This window comes from Delphinapterus leucas, chromosome 5, assembly GCF_059928025.1.
Source record: "Delphinapterus leucas isolate spDelLeu-1000000601 "Yukka" chromosome 5, BTC_Dleu_Yukka2, whole genome shotgun sequence".
Lineage (NCBI taxonomy): Eukaryota > Metazoa > Chordata > Mammalia > Artiodactyla > Monodontidae > Delphinapterus > Delphinapterus leucas.
In genome coordinates this window covers 101306332-101326687 of record NC_143133.1, presented here as the reverse complement: position 1 = coordinate 101326687, position 20356 = coordinate 101306332, and the positions used below count along the sequence as shown (strand labels likewise).

Genomic DNA, 20356 nt, shown 5'->3' with positions numbered 1-20356 from the left:
ATTTTTTCCCTTTTTTTTTTTAGAGACATAAACCCTAAGAACCCTCACCATGATCAGGAGGGGACTTACAGTACTGCCACAGAAGTGAAGAAACGGGTAACTCCACAGGTATTTATGCCATGGCCTATCTAAAAATGTGTTTTGGGGACGTCCGCTAGGCCCTGGCCCGTCAGCATCCGGCAGGAAAACGCTCCCAGTCGGGTGAAAACTCCAGCTACCCAAGCGGAGCTGGGCTCGGAGAGCACGTGGGGCGGGGGCGGACCACCGGAGGAGGTAATTGGAAACCACACTTCCCAGAGTGCTGTGCGCAGGCGCGGGCGAGAGGACGCCAGGCACCGGCTGGGCTCGGCGAGGCCGCGCAACAGAGCGCGCGTCCGTCGGGTTCTCGCTTGGGGCTGGTAAGGCGCTGCTCGGGGCTGCGGGAACCTGATAGCGCGCCTGCATCCTTGGCGAGGCCGGGAGGAACCAAGCGGAGGGACGAGCAGAGGACTGAGGTAACCGGACGCTCGTTCCGCCTCACTCCCCTCTTCCTTTGTGCGGTGCTGTCCCCTCCTGCCAAGTCCTCCCTACCCCAAATCGTAGCGCCGCCCGGGCTCGTGCCTGCGGCGCGGGGAAACTCCAGCCCTGCGCGCAGTAACCCAAACTCCACAGCTGATAGGGTTTGGGCCCATTAAACCGCTGCACGGTTTCTGTGGCTCCCACGGGGTCGCGTTCCCCGAGGGAAACCCCAGTCTCTGGCTCTGTCAGCCTAGCCAGCGGCCCCCTGGCTCGCTCCTCTGGGTCTTTCGAAGAAGAGAGGGGCAAGCAGGTGGTTCTCGGGGGTCCCGGGCATGAGCAGTGCGGTGCGGCGGGCACGGGTTCGGGGTCCGGGGAGGGCGGCCCTACACCCCTGGGACCCGCGGCCTGTGGGGGTGGGGCAGGCAGGCTGACTCCGGGCCCTGCGGCGCCGGACGCGCGGCCCGCCGGGGGTTAACCGCTGTCCGGGATGCTCGCTCCGGGGGCTTGCTGCCCTCCCGGAGGGTTAGCCGCTCCTCTGGGACTGGCCCGCCTGAGGGGTTCGTGGCCCGTCGGAACTGGCCGGTCCGCGGGGCTCGCTGAGGATCGGACTGCCTGGTGCTGGGGGCTTGCAGCCCGCGCCCGGTGGACCATCCGCGGGGGTGGAGACCGGATCGAAGAGTGCCTCCCGGTGAGACACCAGAAACTGCAGCCTCTTTCAAAACACGCAGCTGCTCAATGGAGTTGTTTTACAGTCGCGGATGCCTGCTCTCTCCTCCTTTCTCTCAGTTCTGGGCTTAGCTTGCTGGTTTCCTGCGGGAGGCGATTTATCTACTTGCTCGAGTTTTCTAGCCCGGGGCTGGTCCTTTACTGGATTCGCACTGTCCTAGTGTTTGGGTGCCTGAGTTTGAAAAGCTTTTTATATGTTTTCGCACTTGGCAGTGTTGGATCGGATGACTTTTTGTAGAAAATTGAACTTTTCTCAGTATTCCTTCTAATCTGCATTAATAGCATAACTACGTTTGGCCCTTTACCTTATGCTAATGTTACCACTTTGGGAGAAAGTTCTTGAAAGAAACTGGTTCGACACAGGTATTTTATCTGCTCGTTGCACGTTTTTTTTCTTTGTTTTCTTTGCATTGTTTTTTTTCCTGTGTAGGTTGATACTTGCTGACCCTTGGTGTTCCTCATTTTCGTTCTATGAGGAAATCCTTTTCCTCCACCTCCCTCGAGTCTTGAATCCTGCCAGAGGGTAGACTTGGGTAAGCAGAGGATCTCTCTACTTGGCGGTGGCTTTTTTCATTGGCTGCTGCTTTTCCTCCTCCTTCCTAGGGGCACCCACTTTAGTTTGTCAGTCAACCCATGACCTACTTCAAACTTTCAGTCACTTTGTATATCGCCCTTAAGATACGAAGAGTATAAATATCAAAAGAAATCTTAGGATACCATACTCTATTGCATTTAGCTTCATCATGTTAACAGTTAAAGCTGTTAATTCTTTCAGCATTTGATAAGATTACTATTATTTTCTAAGATGGTAATATATTCTGTAATAATTGCACATTCTGTATCCTGGCAGGAAATTTAATTCACAGCCAGTGAGGGCAATTTTAAAAAATACTATTTCCTCATTTGTTAAGAAGAAAGTGAAGTAGATAAATTAGACCCCCCCACACCATTTATCAAAATAGTTTATATTTAGAGCAGTTTTAGGTTCATAGCAAATTTTTTTTTTTTTTTTTTTTTTTTTGCGGTACGCGGGCCTCTCACTGTTGTGGCCTCTCCCGTTGTGGAGCACAGGCTCCGGACATGCAGGCTCACCGGGCATGGCTCACGGGCCTAGCCGCTCCATGGCATGTGGAATCTTCCCGGACCGGGGCACGAACCCGTGTCCCCTGCATCGGCAAGCGGACTCTCAACCACTGCGCTACCAGGGAAGACCCGTAGCAAATTTAAGTGGGAGGTGCAGATTTCATATGCCCCCTGCCTTGCCCCATGTATGCACAGTCTCCCCTAACAAAATCCCCACACCAGAATGGTACATTTGTTACACTCGATGAACCTGCATTGATACATCACCCAAAGTCCAGAGTTTACATGAAGGTTCACTCTTGGTGTTGTACATTCTGTGGGATTAGACAAATGACCCTTTTTCAAAAACTCAAGAACTCTTTTAAGAGTTGTAGAGAACTGAAAATGGGTTTGTCATTTTGAAAAGATTAAAGGGGCTATTTTGAACGTCCTAAAAATTAATTTCAGATAGCTTTTGTGTTTTAAAACATTGGATATTTAAACTGGTTTCTTATATTTGAATTTTCAACAAAGAGTCATTTATTTTTGTGTATTAAGAACTAAAGAGTTGAGGGAGAAGAAATGCTTTGTAGAATAAGAAAATGCCATATTTTTCAGTCCTGAAACTCATTAGCTTGAGAGTTTCTTCACTTTTCTGAAAAACATGTTTTATGTAAACCAATGAAGCAAGAGGAAATGGAACATTTGAAATATACTTTTTTAAGAAAATTGATGTCAGTATTCAAGATACAACTACACTAAAATGTGACCCATTAGGCTTTTTTAAAAAAAATCTATTTTCTTTGTGTGAGGGGCTCTTGTGGAAGCATCAGGATATAATAACATATTGAGCTCAGTTCTGGAACTAGGCAACTCTGGATTACAATACCAGCTCTTCAGTTGTTGGCTCTGTGACTCTGTCAAGTTATTTTCTGAACCTCTATTTCCTTAGCTGTAAAAGGGGGTAAAAATATTCATTTTTATAATGTGAAGTCATTTTATAAACTGTAATGCACTATCATATTTATCAGTATCATTAGTCACATGCTATATTTCAAAATGTTGCCAGTGTAGTTTATTTTCTGTTGAATACTGCTTATGTAAGTACTGTCAAACTTCTTTTTTTAAGGGTTGGCTGTACAAGGGAGTTCATTGTCTGGTTATGAATAATTTAGTTCGTTCTTGTGAGTCAGAGGTAAAATTATGGAAGAGGGTCAAAGGGACCTTGAGAAAATTTCTACTTTGTCTGTGGTTCTTAACCTGGATCTGTGGATGTGTCCATAAATGGTCTTCCAAGAGTCTGAATTCTGTGTAAATTTGTGTTTTTCTGGGGAGAAGACCCACAGCTTTCAATGTATGTTTAACAGGAGTTCACGGCCCTTTTTAACTGAACTGAAGCATTAGCTTCAGTTATCTAAGGAGGTTTCTTTACTAGATATTTTTAAAATTATTTTTTTGATAAAGGAAAGTGAACAGAATTTTGTGTGTTTGTGTATGTGTATACAGATAATTTTTGAAGCACCGTGAGTGCCTGTTTTTCTTCTAGAAATAGAGGTTGATATTTTTGATATATTATGTTCATACCAATAAGAGTGCTGCTGCTTATACCTGGAGCGCACACCACTGATTGATCCATTATTGTTAGGCAGATAATGTCCACTCCTCCTCCTACCCCTCCAGGCTTGATGGGCATTAAAATGCATGGCAAAGAATGTCACCCTGATACAATCCAGCATGTTAGAATATGATTTTGAAATGCTAAAAGATAATTTGGTTTGTTTATTCTAAAATTTGGACTTTTTTTCTTTTCTCAACAAAACACCAGATGCTAAAGAAAACTAAGTATTTTCTCTTCCAAACTAGATGATGATACTTACATAGTATATTTATGTTGTAATATTTCTTTTTATATAACATGGAATGTGAAGTTATATTGAATTCTCATTGATGATCATTTTAACATTCAGCATTGCTAGTTTGGAAAGAATGTGAAATTTACAGTCAGCTTATGTAGATTAAATTTTAATTTGTGATTTTAATTATGACATTTAAAATTAATCTTATTTGCATTTTGGGAATTTCAGAAGTAGGTTAGTGTTCTAAGTTTGAGTTCATTCCTGTAATAGAGTTTGGAAGTAAGCTATATCAAACTGCCCTATTTTCTTTGTTAGTGATAGATTGCTGGGCTATAAGGCTTTACAGTGTGAAGCCAACTTTTGTTTCTCGGTCAGTTACCAGTAGCAGTCACAAGGTCTGAAGAGTATGAGGTGGATGAAGTGATGGTATACAAACTTATGAATGAGTGTATCCAGTGGAGTAATGTCTTTTTTAAAAGTTATTAATTAATTAGTTTGTTTATTTGGCTGCGTTGGGTCTTAGTTGAGGCACGCAGGATGTTTGTTGAGGCGTGTGGGTTTTCTCTTCTGTAGTTGTGGTGTGCAGGCTCCAGGGCGCGTGGGCTCTGTAGTTTGCGGCAGGTGGGCTCTCTCATTGAGGTGCATGAACTCAGCAGTTGTGGCCTGCAGGCTTAGTTGCCCCGTGGCATGTGGGATCTTAGTTCCCTGACCAGGGATCGAACCCGTGTCCCTTGCATTGGAAGGCAGATTCTTTACCACTGGACCACCAGGGAAGTCCCCCTCTTTTTTGAGTTTTTTTCTTCCCCCCCTCTTTTTTTTTTTGCGGTACATGGGCGTCTCACTGCTGTGGCCTCTCCTGTTGCGGAGCACAGGCTCCGGACGCCCAGGCTCAGCGGCCATGGCTCACGGGCCTAGCCGCTCCACGGCACGTGGGATCTTCCCGGACTGAGGCACGAACCCATGTCCCCTGCATCAGCAGGTGAACTCTCAACCACTGCGCCACCCGGGAAGCCCCTCTTTTCCCCTTTGATATTGGTATTCTCATTTGATAGCTGAATGCTTTTCAAAGTTCAAGGTTCTAAATAAATACTTGAGGATTTATAAAGTAGCAGAACTATGTTCAGCTCTCTAGATTTGCACTTTATAAAAGTAGTCTGAGAGGTCTATATGGATCTTGAAGATCAGTTAGAGATGAATGACAGCATTTGCATAGTGTGTGTATATCTGTATACACACACACACATATATAAAAGTCACTGTGTTGCATCTTTAGTTATTTTAATGCAGAGGATTGCGTATTTCTTTAATAATGAAAGTTTGAGTTAACTTAATTGGATACAGAAAACAGGAATCATTTTAGCAAAAATTTTATCTATGGAAATACTGTCATGTTGAGAAGATCAGTGATTTTATAAGGGAAAAGGATCTGAAAAAAGAAAAAAATACGTATAAGTGAGTCACTTTGCTGTTCACCTGAAACACACAACATTGTAAATCAACTATACTTCAATTTTTAAAAAATCTGTGATTTTATGTGTGTTCTCTTACTCTTGAACTTTTAAAAAAATTCAAAAACATTTTCTGTATGGGGAAAATATTATTAACATCCATATTTAATTCTTAAAATCTATACATACCATACAAAGATGTAGTTACACTCCCTGTACAAAGACAGTTAATGCCATCTTTGGCCTAGTGTTAAGAGTTTTGGCTGTATAGTCATGCAAGCCTGTGTTGAGTCTTGGGCATTGCCACTTATAGCTGTGTGACCTTGGGTAGGTTTCTTAACTTCTGTGAGCCTTATTGTCTACAACTGTAAATATAGGAATAATACCTTTTTGAGTTGTCCTGAGGAGTGGAATGAATAAATGTGAAATATCTAACTCAAATAATAGCAGATACTTGTATAACTTCTGTGCCAGTTTATTAACTCAGTCCTTATAACAGTTTTATGAATTATGAAGTTTGTACTGTAACTTTCCTCATTTTTACAGGTAAAGAAACTGAGGCTGATAAAAGGTTATATAACTTAACCAAAGTCATACATACAAAGTAGATAGTAAGCACTCAACTAATGCTGACTGTTTATTTTTTTTTAAAAGAAAGACTTAGAGTAATATAGCCAGTTCTCATCTTTTGCTATAGTGAAAAATGAATCTGAATGTAGATCACTATATAGCATATTTTGTTTCTTTGCTGGAAAAAATGTTGATTGGAGGATTGTGTTCCTCACCAAGGGCTGAAGATCACATAATTTGTAAAAGTAATAATGTCCATTTATTGAATGCTTGCTGTGAACTAGACACAGGGCTAAGTACTTTACTTATACTACTTCATTTATCCTTCCCAACAATCTTACAGAAAGCTGAGGCTCAGAGTGATTTTAAGTGACTTGCCCAAGGTTACACAACTAGTAGGGAATCTCAAAACTGGCTCTAAAGTCTGCTGTTAACCACTAGTTTATGTGCCTTGTGTTAAATATGACTATAGATTTCTCTAAAAAGAAAGGCAACAGCTTAAATAATTTTAAATAGGAAAAAAGTACTCTCATAGTTTAGAACTAGAAGTACAATAGGCCCTCTGTATCTGCAGATTCCATATATGCAGATTCAAGGAAACTCAGATTGAAAATATTCAAGAAAAAAAATTCCAGAAAGTTCCAAAAAGCAAAACTTGAAGTAGCTGTGCACTGGCAACTATTTACATAGCATTTACATTGTATTAGGTATTATAATTAATCCAGAGAGGATTTAAAGTATATGAGAGGAGGATGTACATAGGTTATATGCAAATACCATGCCATTTTATATAAGGGACTTGAGCATCATTGCATTTTGGTACGAAGTGCCGTGTCCTGGAACTAATCCCCCAGGATATCAAGGGAAGACTGTAAACAGCAGTTTCCCAGATCTATGGTCTTGTAGGCCAAACCCAGCTTGCTTCTGGTTTTCTAAAGTTTTATTGGAACACAACCACACTCATTACTTTATTATCTATGGGTGCTTTCCTACCACAATGGCATAGTTGAGTAGTTGTGACAGTCTCAATGACACATAAAGCCTGAAATATTTACTGTCTGGCCCTTTACAGAAAAAGATTGTTGACCCCTGACCTAGACCAATGCTGTTCTTTTATAAATGAAGAAACTGAGACATGAGAGATTAGGTAACTTCCCAATAATGCAGTAGTTAAAATCCAATTCTCCTGATACCTAACTCACTGTTTTTTCTCCTATACCGTGCTACTTCTTAAGTCCTATAAAATCAACAAGTGTACCATATAATCATTATATAAGGGACTTTAAAGTATTATAAAATGTTTATAATATATAGGAATATTTAACCTAGTTAAAACAGAATGCTAGCTATAATAAGAGTAAACATTTAGTCATTTCTCTTTCTTTCTTAGAATTTGAAGAGCTTTGGGATTGTACTTTGTATAGCCCATGCCTTAAAGTTCTGCAGCCAGCTTTAAACTTATATTTCCTTATTTTCCTTCACAAATTTCTCTGTAAAAAATAGAGGCTTTGGAATTGTTTCATTAGTTGATTGTAAACAGCAGTTCAAGTTAGAAACCTATCACATATACATCTATAAAATACAGATCATACAGTTTATACCTAGTTTCTTCTACTTACTGTTACATTATCCATGGAAGTTTTTAAGCATTGAGGTGATGTGATGAGATTTGAATTTGGGAATGATAACTGGCAGCAGTAAGAAGGATGTACTGGGGAGAGAAGAGGCTGTGGGGAGGCTATAATAATAACTGTGAGATGATGGGGCCTGTGACTAAAGTGGTGTGGCTGGAGAAGCAAGGCCAACAGTATGAGAAAAATTTAGGGAGCAGAGTATATGAAACTTGGTTATAGTTGGATAAAGTGGAATGGGAACTTTGAGTACGTGTGAGCTATTGCATTCAATGGGGAGCCCTCTTGATCACCAAGGCTAGTTTAGGCTCTCCCATATTATCCGGCATATTTCTCTACTGTTGCCTTTACCACATTATTATTATCACCTGTTTGTGTCCCGTCTAGATGATTCAAGCTCCTTAATGTTGGGAATTATGTCTTGTCTTATTCATCTTTTGGGAGGACAGATTACTTTAAAAAATTAGATTATGCTTCTGCATACATTTTTTTTTAAAAAGAAAAATACAAGAGATAGATTGGTTAAGGTATTCCTAAATTTCTTCACATTTAGGATCTGACTCTTGAAGCATTTTAATGAGTCCCTTGTTTTTCCATTCATTATAATCTCATCCATCTAGAGGATTGATGATGCAGCCTTTCTTAAGTGTGCTGTATCATCTTCTGAGGGATTTTCATCTAGGCCACTAACAACACCATTCTTCAAATTTTAATGTGGGTACTTTCTTGGTGTGTAATACATGTTATTTTTGCATGTATCTTAGTAGCAAAACATAATACAGACTCACCAATTGTGGCTACCTGCCTTTCTTGAGTCCCATAAAGTAGTGCTTTTCAGATGCTGTAGTGAAAAACTAGTTTGTGAACTAATACTTTGGTAAAGACAACAAAAATAAATTAATTACTGGAAAAATGAAATAAAAAAAGGACACACAAAATTCAAACTTCAATTTTTTATGAAATTCAACAGACATAAAATTACTTTCAAATATAGCTTTGCTATCAGAGTTTCTAGACACTCCATTTGTGTACTGCCTCACTGCAGACCTGTTTAAAAAAAAAAAGTTTGTGGACCAGATCCATTTTGAATAGTACTGCTAGTACTGCTGTAAAGCACTTTGTTGTTGCTTTTCATTTTCATCTTTGAATTTCCAGAACCTGCAATATAACACGTGATGACTGATTGAATGATTAATATAAGACAGATGGTGCTTATCCTTAACACTGACAGTGTTTGTTTTTTAATTGAAATTTCTTGAAATGTTATAAAACCACATGAGTAGTATATATCCTTAGTATATATATGCATATGTTGGTTTATGTGCTTATTTTGTAAAAATAAAAGGAAGTTCCCAAACTCCAAAGAGAAGACTGATTCTTGTATAGCCATGGTAACAATTAGTCATCAGAACCAATTTCAAATCTGCTTACTCAATAAATGACAGTTCTTTAGCATTCATTTTAAGTCAGTGTAATAAATCAACAACAACTTCCCTTAGTGAACAAGATTTTGCAAGCCTCTGCAAGTCCACCAGCCACTGAATGCCACACTTCCTCTCAAGCTCTGTAAGATTAGAAATGTGCTCTACTCAGAGGGACTATGCCTGACCAGCATGGCTCTCCCTGAAGTAAGAATTATTATTTAGCTTTTTGTTTTTTGCTTTATTTCATATATTGAGTGGGAAATATCTCATCTTTTGACACTTGGAAACAAATTATTGATAAATTAATTTTTTAGTAGGCTTCATGTTTTTATTCAAGTAATTATCATCTGTTATCTGAGTACAACGCTGTGACTTCTGTGACATTCTCAAGTAAAAATAATAATAGGGGCTCCTCTTAAGAGTTTGCAAATGCAATTCACATATTTAGGTAAACTTCAAGTCCTTTTTTTTTTTTTAAACTGTTTATACTAGACCTTTAAACTATTGTGACTGTAATAAATTAAGTGGTCCAGTTCAAACAAGGAAATGATTATTGGTAGTGAAGCCTCAGTAGAATGCCTTCTCAATAAAACAGACTCTAAAATAGAAACATCTTTCAAAATATACAGTGCAGTGAAAATGTTGTTTTTAGATCAGGGAAATGACAGTAGTATTTAACGAGCAGATTCTGATAACAAATAACAATTGTATCTAAACATGCTAATGCTAAGAAACACATTTTTTTGTAAGTCACAGTAGTAAATTCTTGGAAGTTGCATGTACCTTTACTGAGTAGGAACTACTGAAGCTGTAATTCAGTTTGTCAAAGCAGCAAATTTTCCTTTAATTATTGGCATAATATATTTTTTTCTGGACCATTTGATTCAAAATTTAAAATCTCTATACTCTTTGCTTTTGTGAATAAAAAGGAAATAATGAGTATAGCTTAATTTTTTTCTGACTTAAAAGTAAAAAAATAAATTTTAAGAAACATTTACCTGTGAAATGAAGTAATTCAAAAATGTCTGCTAAGTGACATCCTTTATGATTGTGATTAAAATAATATATGCAGAATGCAGTGTTATTTTAGTTAAGATAATTTATATGTTGATTTGGATAATAGAAAAATAGTCTCCAGAGTTCATAATTAATCTGTTCATTCCAAAAGTATTTTTAGTACCTCTGTTTACCATGTGTTGTGCTCAACATGGGAGCAGTAGGAGTGCATAGAAAGTGCCTATATTTTGGGGACTTACGTAGTGTTACGGTAAAGACTAATAGGGAATAGGCAATTATTACGAGTATTATAAATTTGACTAAAAAGTTGAGTATGGTATAATCCACTATATAAGTACAATGAAAAAGATGTGATTAAATTGTTATAGGAGCACAGAGGAAGTACACCCAATCCAGGCTAGGAATAAGGGAGATTTTCAGGGCTGGGCTTTTTGAGCAAATGAACCTCGGCTGAGTCTTAACAAATGAGTAAGAGTCAGTTGATAAGACTGGGAGTTGGTAAAGGGCATTTCAAAATGAGAAGATAGCCTGAACAGAGGCAGAGAGGTATGAAATAGCATGAAGTGTGTGGAGAATTACGTGCGGTCATGTTTTCCTCTATACAACATAAGGTGGGGTTTACCATCTTACTTCACAAATCCACACGAGTTAAGTTTGGTAAATACACACACGTTCTCTGTCAACTTTCAGATATAGCTCTAAAATTAATCAGAAACTGCTATAAAATATATTTTGTATCATTTAAAATCTTCTAACTGAATTGTAAAGAGTACAAACTAAGGTTATTTTAAAGAAGAATGAGTCTAATAGCACTATTGCTGCCTGTAGTAAGTACTGCATCAGTAACTATATAGCATTGAGTTTACTTTAGAGGTGCTTTCAATCAAAGTGCCATTTGGAATTCTTTCTACTTAGTACTCTTCTGATTAATATTTAGTATAAAAGTCACTCTTTGTAAAGACCTTTCTGAGGATAATACAGTATGAGTTAATACAGTATTCTGCATAATAGTATTTCATCTTGATAGTACATGCTAAAATGTCAGATTATAAATGCAAAGAAGTTTGAAAAAAGAAAATAAAGTGGGCTGACTTCACATAGTAGTACCTTTATGCTTTTGCTGTAAGGCCTCTTTTCTGTGATTGTGAATTGTTGTGTTTACGTGTAAAAGTACATTATTTTTTGTTGTGTATTTCCTGCAGTGAACCAGTAAAACCTATCTTCTTCTGTTTGAAGTATTTTTTTTCTTCAGAACTTCCTGTTTTGTTGGTTGATGTGACTTTACTGGCTCTTAGAGGAACAATAAAAATGGCCTCAACTTCCTGTCTGCCTCAGTGTCATAATGTGCCAGGGTATGATAGAAACAAACTTCCGTGGACCATCTCTTTTTTTCTGGTGTTTTTAATCCCTTTAATATATTGGGGGAAGGAGGAGTATCATCTTTTTTTCTTCCTAGGAGTCAGAATCTTAGATACATTAAAAAAAATTCTGGGTTAGAGTTTAGGTGGAGTTACACTTGCACTCATTATTAATATGCAGTCTTTATAAGTCTCACAGTCAGTTCTTATTAGGATGTTATCTCTTTTTTTTTTAACGTCTTTATTGAATTTGTTACAGTAATGCTTCTGTTTTTTATGTTTTGGTTTTTTGGTCGCAAGGCATGTGGGATCTTAACTGCCCAACCAAGGATTGAACCTGCACCCCCTGCATTGGAAGGCAAAGTCTTAACCACTGGATCGCCAGGGAAGTCCCTCGGCTAAGTTCTATAGAGTGAGTGTCTTAGGGTAAATATTTTTTTCCTGCTCCAGTCTTCCTGTTCTACTTTATATAATAGACTTTTTAAAAAGTTGAAAACATTGCGTTCTTTAAATAGACCATTTTAAAAGAATTTAGTATAGAAAGTTTTTGAGCTGTTGTGTCTTGCCCAAATCTGATGTCAAATGTAAAAGTAATTTTATCAAAATGAATATTTGTTAATACCCTTTTTATAGAGCAGTCCTCTGACAAAGGAAATAATTTTATGACCATAATAAAGCCTTTTACTAGATAGAAGCTAGAGTAGTTTGATATAAGGTAAGATGCGTAGATGTTTTTGAGACATAATCTTTTCAAAGAGTTCACACTGTATTAAGCAGATATGTCTAAAACACAAGGGGAAGAAAACTAAATGAATTAGAGAAGTCAAACTACTGTTTGTGTTCATAGAAGGGAGATCACATCCCATTGGAAGAATTAGAGAAGATTCATGAAAGAAGCATTACTTAATACGCTAGGCTTTCACATCATTGCCCCATGAGGAACAGCTTGAGAACTTGTACATAAACTTGAGGAAAATTGAATAGTGAAGTCTGTGATATAGTAGAAGAAGAATGGGCTTAATCAGAACTGAATTGAAACCCTAACTCCCACCATTTTTTTAAAAATAAATTTATTTTATTTATTTATTTTTGGCTTCATTGGGGTTTTGTTGCTGCACATGGGCTTTCTCTAGTTGCGGAGAGCGGGGGCTACTCTTCGTTGCGGTGCGCATGCTTCTCATTGCAGTGGCTTCTCGTTGTGGAGCACGGGCTCTAGGTGTGCGGGTTTCAGTAATTATGGCACACGGGCTTAGTTGCTCCGCAACGTGTGGGATCTTCCTGTACCAGGGCTCAAACTCATGTTCCCTGCATTGGCAGGTGGATTCTTAACTACTGCGCCACCAGGAAAGTCCCTTCCACCATTTTCTACCTGTGTGACAGCAAGTCAGGGATGTTTAGGCTGTCTATAATGTAGTTGTGATGCTTAAATGACAGAGTACAGTCTGCCCTCTGTATCTGCACGTTCTGCATCTGTGGAAAGGGAGGGCCAGCTGTATTATGCCATTTTGTATAAGAGACTTGAGCATCGTTGGGTTTTGGTATTTGAGGGGGGTCCTGGAACCAATCCCTCATGGATACTGAGGGATGACTGTATACGTAAGATTTCTGTAAAAATATGTGACACCCAGTGGTTTAGTAAATAGTCTTTCCCCTCCTTTTCCCTACTTTATGTCAAAAATTAATGGAGGAAAAGATTGGGAGGTAGGCTGAAGTCAGAGCAAGGAGAGTCTTGAATGCCTGGATAAGCTGTTGAAATACATAACATTAAGCAGTTTGGAAGGGACACTTATAGCTAGATAAATCTGGCAGCCTTGCCCTTGATGGATGTTTAGGGATGGGACAAAGGAGCATGGTGATTGGTTAATGGAAGATATGAATTAGAGTACAGTGAAAGAGAGTAGAGTTCAATGAGAGTAGGAAGAAAGAGATGAATAGGAGAGAGATTTTTCCCAAGTAGAAATCAGGGGAATTAAAACTGATGGGTTATGTAAGTCGAAAAAGGAGTCAGATTGGCTCAGGATTTGAATTAGGGCAACTGAAAAAATGGCGTTGCCACTTGCAAAAGCAGAGGAATTAGAAAAAATAGCTGGTTTTACAAGGTGGAATTAGACTTTGATTTTTCATGTATTTTTGTTCTGTAATTCTGTTTCACTTGCAGTATGCTCTGAACAGTAGTGCAGGGGTTAATAGCACAGACACTTGGAGTCCTGCTGGCTAGGTTTGAGTCCTGACTCCACCACTTAAAATTATTATATCTTCTTGGTGAATTGACCCTTTTATGTATGTAGTGTCTTTTTTTTTTTTGGAGGTAAACTACTCACAACATAAAATTTCCCATCTAAATCATTTTTAAGTGTACAGTACATTAGTGTTAAGTGTGTTTACATTGTGCAAAAATGAAATGCTTATACCCATTGAACGGCAACTCTTCTTTTTCCCCACCCCTCAGCCTCTGGTAACCACCATTTTATTTTTTTCTAAGAATATGACTACTTCAGATACCTCATATAAGTGGATTCATGCAGTATTTGTCTTTTTTGTGATGGCCTTATTTCACTTAGCATAAATGTCCTCAAGGTCCATCTGTGTTGTGGCATATAACAATTTTCTTCTTTTTTTTTTAAGACTGAATAATACTCATTCTATGAATAATACTCATTCTATGTGTATACCACTTTTTCTTAATCCATTCATCCATTGATGGGCATTTAGGTTGCTTCTACCTCTTGGCTATTGTGAATAATGCTGCAGTGAACATGGTTACGCAAATATATCTTCTTGGTCCTGTTTTCAGTTCTTTTGTATATATACACAGAAGTGGGATTGCTGCATGATGTGGTAATTCTATTTTAGATTTTTGCGGAACTGTCATACTGTTTATGTTCTATCTGTACTGTATTAATATTCCCAGCAACAGTGTGTAAGGATTCCAGTTTCTCCACATCTTGGCCAGCATTTGTTATCTTCTGTTTGTTTTGAAAGTGTGAGGTGGTATCTCATTGTGATTTTGATTTGCATTTCCCTAATGATTAGTGATGTTAAGCACCTTTTCGTATGTTTATTGGCCATTTGTATTTCTTTGGAGAAATGTTTATTCAAGTTCTTTGTCCACTTTTAATTAGATTGTCAGTTTTTTATTGTGTAACCCCTCATCAGGTATATGGTTTGCAAATATTTTCTGCCATTCTATGGGTTGCCTTTTTACCCTGTTGATTGTTTCCTTTGCTGCACAGAAGTTTTAAAGTTTGATATAGTCCCCGTTTGTCTATTTTTTTTCTTTTGTTGCTGGTGCTTTTGGTCATATATCCAAGAAATCATTGCCAAATCCAGTGTCAAAGTGTTTTCCTCATGTTTTCTTCTAGGAGTTTTATAGTTTCAGGTCTTACATTTAGATCTTTAATATACTTTGGGTTAATTTTTGTGCATGGTGTAAGGTAAGAGTCAAACTTTATTCTTTTGCATGTAGATATCCATGTTTTATATAGTGTCTTTTTATTATCACTAGTAATTTTCTTTACTCTGAAGTTTGTGTTTGATAATGCAGCCACTTCCATTTTCTTTACTATTACTATTAGCATTACTATTAGCATGGTATATCTGTTTCTATCCTTTTAACTTATTTGTATCTTTATACTTGAAGTGGCTCTTTTCTTGTAGGCAACTTATAGTTGGGTCTTACTTTTTTTTTTTCCCCCCACTTTTTCTTATCCAGTCTGTCTTTTTTTTTTTTTTAGCCTTTATTTGAGGTAATTGTAGATTCACATGCAGTCGTAAGAAATAATAGATCTTGTATATCCTTCACCCAGTTTCCCTCAATGCTAATATCTTGCATAACTTTAGAACAATATCACAACCAAGGAATTGACATTAATATAGTCTGCTTACCTTATTCAGATTTCTCCTGTTTTACATGCACTAATTTATGAATGTATATGTTATCACATGTGTAAATTCATGTGACCACTACCACAGTCAAGATATAGTATAGTTCTATCACAAATATCTTTTGTGGTACCCATTTACAACCCCAGCCACTCCTCTTCCTTCATCTTTCCCTATCTCCTGGCAACCACTAATCTTCTCTCCATCGCTATAATTCTGTCATTTCAAGGTTGTTACATAAATGGAATCATATAGTATGTAACTTTTTGAGACTGTTATTTTTTTCATGCAGCATAATGTTATATGTTTCAATGGCTTATTCTTTTTTTATTGCTGAGTAGTATTCCTGAGTCTCTGTCTTTTAGTTGGGGGTGTTTAGACCACTTATATTTAACATGATTATTGACATAGTTGGGTTTAAATCAGCCATCCTTCTCAGGTTTTGGCAAACTATGACCCAAGCGCCAAATGACACCAACTGTTTTTATAAATTAAGTTTTACTGAAATACATCTATGCTCATTTACTTACTATTGTCTGTGGTTGCTTTTGTGCTACATTGGCAAAGTTGAGTAGTTGTGGTAGAGATTTACCATCTGCGAAGCCTGAAATGCTTACTGACTGTTTACCGAAGAGGTTTTCAACTACAAATTGGGGTATTTGTTTTCTATTTGTTCCATCTGTTCATTGTTTATTCTGCATCAGAAATGTGAGCTTAAAAGATACTAGAGTGGTTGCTGCCTATTAGAATATCTACACATGCTTTCCTCAGATAAAAGTTTAGACCTGACAGAAGGTGTCTGTATTAGTTCTCTACTCTGTTTAACAGACTACCATTAACTTAGTGGCTTAAAACAACACACATTTATTATCTTTCGGTTTCTGTGAGTAAGGAGTCTGGCTTATCTGGGTCCTTTGCTCAGGATCTCACAAAAGCTGCAGTCAGGGTGTGGGCCAGTCTTTGTTATCCTATGGATGCTTAACTATGGAAAAAATCTACTTCCAAACTCATTTAGGTTGTTGGGAGAATTTCTTTGCAGTTGTGTGACTGAGGACCCTAACTTTTTACTGACAGTCAGGTGGAGGCCTCCCTCAGGTTCTGGGGATTGCCTGTAGTTTCCTGCTACGTGGCTCTCTCCATGGCACTTAGCTGCTTCAAGGCTTGCAGGAGAGGCTCTCACACAAGCTTATATAATGTAACATAATCAAGAGAGTGACAGTTCATCACCTTTCCATATTCTGTTGGTTAGAAGCAAATCACAGGTTCTTCTCATACTCAAGGGGATTATATGAAGGCATGACTCATTGGGGGTCACCATCATGTGTCCACCACAGTAACTTTAAGAAGATATTAATAACTATTGGGATTTCCCTGGAGGTCCAGTGGTTAAGACTTCGCGCTCCTAATGCAGGGGGCATGGGTTCGATCCCTGGTTGGGGAACCTAAGATCTTGTATGCTGCGTGGCGCAGCCAAAAAAAAAAAAAAGTATATTAATAACTATAATCTGTAGTCTTACATTGACCATTTTGGTTCCTGTCAAAAGCTGGAAATAGTTGATGCAATTAACAGTAAAGAGGTAATACAGGAAAAGACTAGTTAAGGTATTTATCTTTTTCAAAAACTGCATAATAAGTGAAGCTTCCATGCTAATAATACCAGTATTTGCAACATGGGTCATACTTTCATAAGCACTTGTAAATCCATTATTGCATTTGATATAATTCTCAGAATAGTCTTATGAAGTAGATAGGTATACCTATTTACAGATAAAGAAACTGAGGTTAGCAAAGACTTCAAAAAAAGCCAGTAAGTGGTATAATCGCGGATTTTAACTTAAAGTCTGTTTGTTTCTGTCACTAAAATAGGATTGTAGCATAGAACTATTGGTGGTGTGAATAGTCATCAAATATGCTTTGATAATGAGTAAGTTTGACTTTATATAAATACTAGTAAATTCGATGTGAAAATGCAAATAAAATGAGATTTTTATAATGCAAGTGTCCGTGTTTAGCAACACCGTATCTCTAATCCCCAGAATATTTCTGTAAGGTAAGTAAGTGGTTTCTCTGTTTCACAGAGGAGGTAACTAAAGTTTAAGCAGATTGTCATTTACCCAAGGTTACTCAGTTGGTAAATGGTGGAACCATGATCTGACCTCAAAATCTAGGATGAACCTATTTCAGTCAAAATACCCTCTTTTTTTTTTTTCTTTTTGCGGTACGCGGGCCTCTCACTGCTGTGGCCTCTCCCATTGCGGAGCAGAGGCTCCGGATCGCAGGCTCAGCGGCCGTGGCTCACGGGCCTAGCCGCTCCGCGGCATGTGGGATCTTCCCGAACCGGGGCACGAACCCGTGTCCCCTGCATCGGCAGGCGGACTCTCAACCACTGTGCCACCAGGGAAGCCCTACCCTTTATTTTTGCTTTGCATCATCGGATAGTCTTTAAACTTAAAATTTTTAGCTCATAGCCTCTCTTTTTGGAGATAGTGCATTCCACATCCTGAAAGTCATGTGCTATTGAATTATTCTCAAATTAGATTTTTGTTTAATGTGATAAAATACACATAGCATAAAATTTACCATCTTAATTTTTTTTTTTTTGCGGTATGCGGGCCTCTCACTGTTGTGGCCTCTCCCGTTGGGGAGCACAGGCTCCGGACACTCAGGCTCAGCGGCCATGGCTCACGGGCCTAGCCGCTTCGTGGCATGTGGGATCCTCCCGGACCAGGGCACGAACCCATGCCCCCTGCATTGACAGGCGGACTCTCAACCACTGCGCCACCAGAGAAGCCCAACCATCTTAATTATTTTTAAGTGCATGTTTCAATGGTGTTAAATACATTCACATTGTTATGCCATCATCACCACCATCCATTCCTATAACTCTTTTCATCTTGTAAAACTGAAACTCTGTACCCATTAAACAAGCCCCCCATTCTCCTCTCCCCACAGCCCTTGGCAACCATCATTATACTTTCTGTCTTTATGATTTTGACTACTTGTACCTCATATATTAAATCATACAGTTTATCTTTTTTTGACTGGCTTATTTCACTTAGCATAATATCTTTAATGTTCTCAAGGTGTTCCACATTATAGCATATTGCAGAATTTCCTTTTTAAGGCAGAATAATATTTCATTGTATGTATATACCACATTTTGCTTATCCATTTGTCTATGGACACTTGGGTTGCTTCCACGTTTTAGCTATCGTGATTAGAGCTGTTATGAACATGGGTGTATAAATATCTCTTCAAGACCTTGCTTTCAGAGTCACAGACATAGAAAACAAACTTATGGTTACCAAAGGGGAAATGAGGGGGGGAGGGATAAATTAGGAGGTTGGGATTAACATATAGGTAACCAACAAGGACCTACTGTATAGCACAGGGAACTATATTCAGTATTTTATAATAACCTGTAAGGGAAAGTAATCTGAAAAAGAATATATATTATATACATATGTATATATGTGACTGAATCACTGTGCTGTACACCTGAAACTAACATGACATTGTAAATCAGCTGTACTTCTTGCTGATCTTGCTTTCAATTCTTTTGGATATATATCCAGAAGTGGAATTGCTACATGATATGGTAATTCTATTTTAAATTTTTTGAGGAACTACCACACTGTTTTCCACAGTGGCTGTACCATTTTATATTCCCACCAATAGTACACAGGGGTTCCAGTTTCTCCCCATCCTTGCCAACACTTGTTGGCTTTGGTATCAGGATAATGCTGGCCTCATAGAATCAGTGAGGAAGTGTTGCTTCCTCTTCAATTTTTTGGAAAAGTTTGAGAAGGAGTGATATTAGTTCTTTAAGTGTTTGGTAAAATTTACCAGTGAAGTCATAAGGTCCAGGGCTTTTATTTGTTGGGAGATTTTTTTTTTTAACATCTTTATTGGGGTATAATTGCTTTACAATGGTGTGTTAGTTTCTGCTTTATAACAAAGTGAATCAGTTATACATATACATATGTTCCCATATCTCTTCCCTCTTGCATCTCCTTCCCTCCCACCCTCCCAATCTCACCCCTCCAAGCGGTCACAAAGCACCGAGCCGATATCCCTGTGCCATGCGGCTGCTTCCCACTAGCTATCTACCTTACGTTTGTTAGTGTATATATGTCCATGCCTCTCTCTTGCCCTGTCACAGCTCACCCTTCCCCCTCCCCATATCCTCAAGTCTGTTTTCCAGTAGGTCTGTGTCTTTATTCCGGTCTTACTCCTAGGTTCTTCATGACATTTTTTTTCTTCTTAAATTCCATATATATGTCTTAGCATACGGTATTTGTCTTTTTCTTTCTGACTTGCTTCACTCTGTATGACAGACTCTGGGTCTATCCACCTCATTACAAATAGCTCAATTTTGTTTCTTTTTATGGCTGAGTAATATTCCATTGTATATATGTGCCACATCTTCTTTATCCATTCATCCGATGATGGGCACTTAGGTTGTTTCCATCTCCAGACTATTGTAAATAGAGCTGCAATGGACATTTTGGTGCATGACTCTTTTTGAATTTTGGTTTTCTCAGGGTATATGCCCAGTAGTGGGATTGCTGGGTCATATGGTAGTTCTATTTGTAGTTTTTTAAGGAACCTCCATACTGTTCTCCATAGTGGCTGAACCAATTCACATTCCCAGCAGCAGTGCAAGAGTGTTCCCTTTTCTCCACACCCTCTCCAGCATTTATTGTTTCTAGATTTTTTGATGATGGCCATTCTGACTGGTGTGAGATGATATCTCATTGTAGTTTTGATTTGCATTTCTCTGATGATTAATGATGTTGAGCATTCTTTCATGTGCTTGTTGGCAGTCTGTATATCTTCTTTGTAGGAAGGTCTGTTTAGGTCTTCTCCCCCTTTTTGGATTGG

The 20356-nt window shown here is 38.5% G+C and overlaps 1 protein-coding gene across 8 annotated transcripts in view; it reads left to right on the top strand.

The window, feature by feature from the left end:
* The first annotated feature begins 327 nt into the window (after positions 1-327).
* KLHL8 (kelch like family member 8) overlaps positions 328-20356 on the top strand; it is a 61063-nt gene continuing 41034 nt past the window's right edge. For 2 of the 8 annotated variants that reach the window (XM_089912281.1, XM_089912275.1), the window contains exons 1-2: positions 518-1757; positions 11891-12002. The gene's annotated coding sequence lies outside the window, so the exon portion shown is untranslated. The other 6 variants (XM_089912276.1, XM_089912278.1, XM_089912280.1 and 3 more) reach the window with 6 other exon arrangements.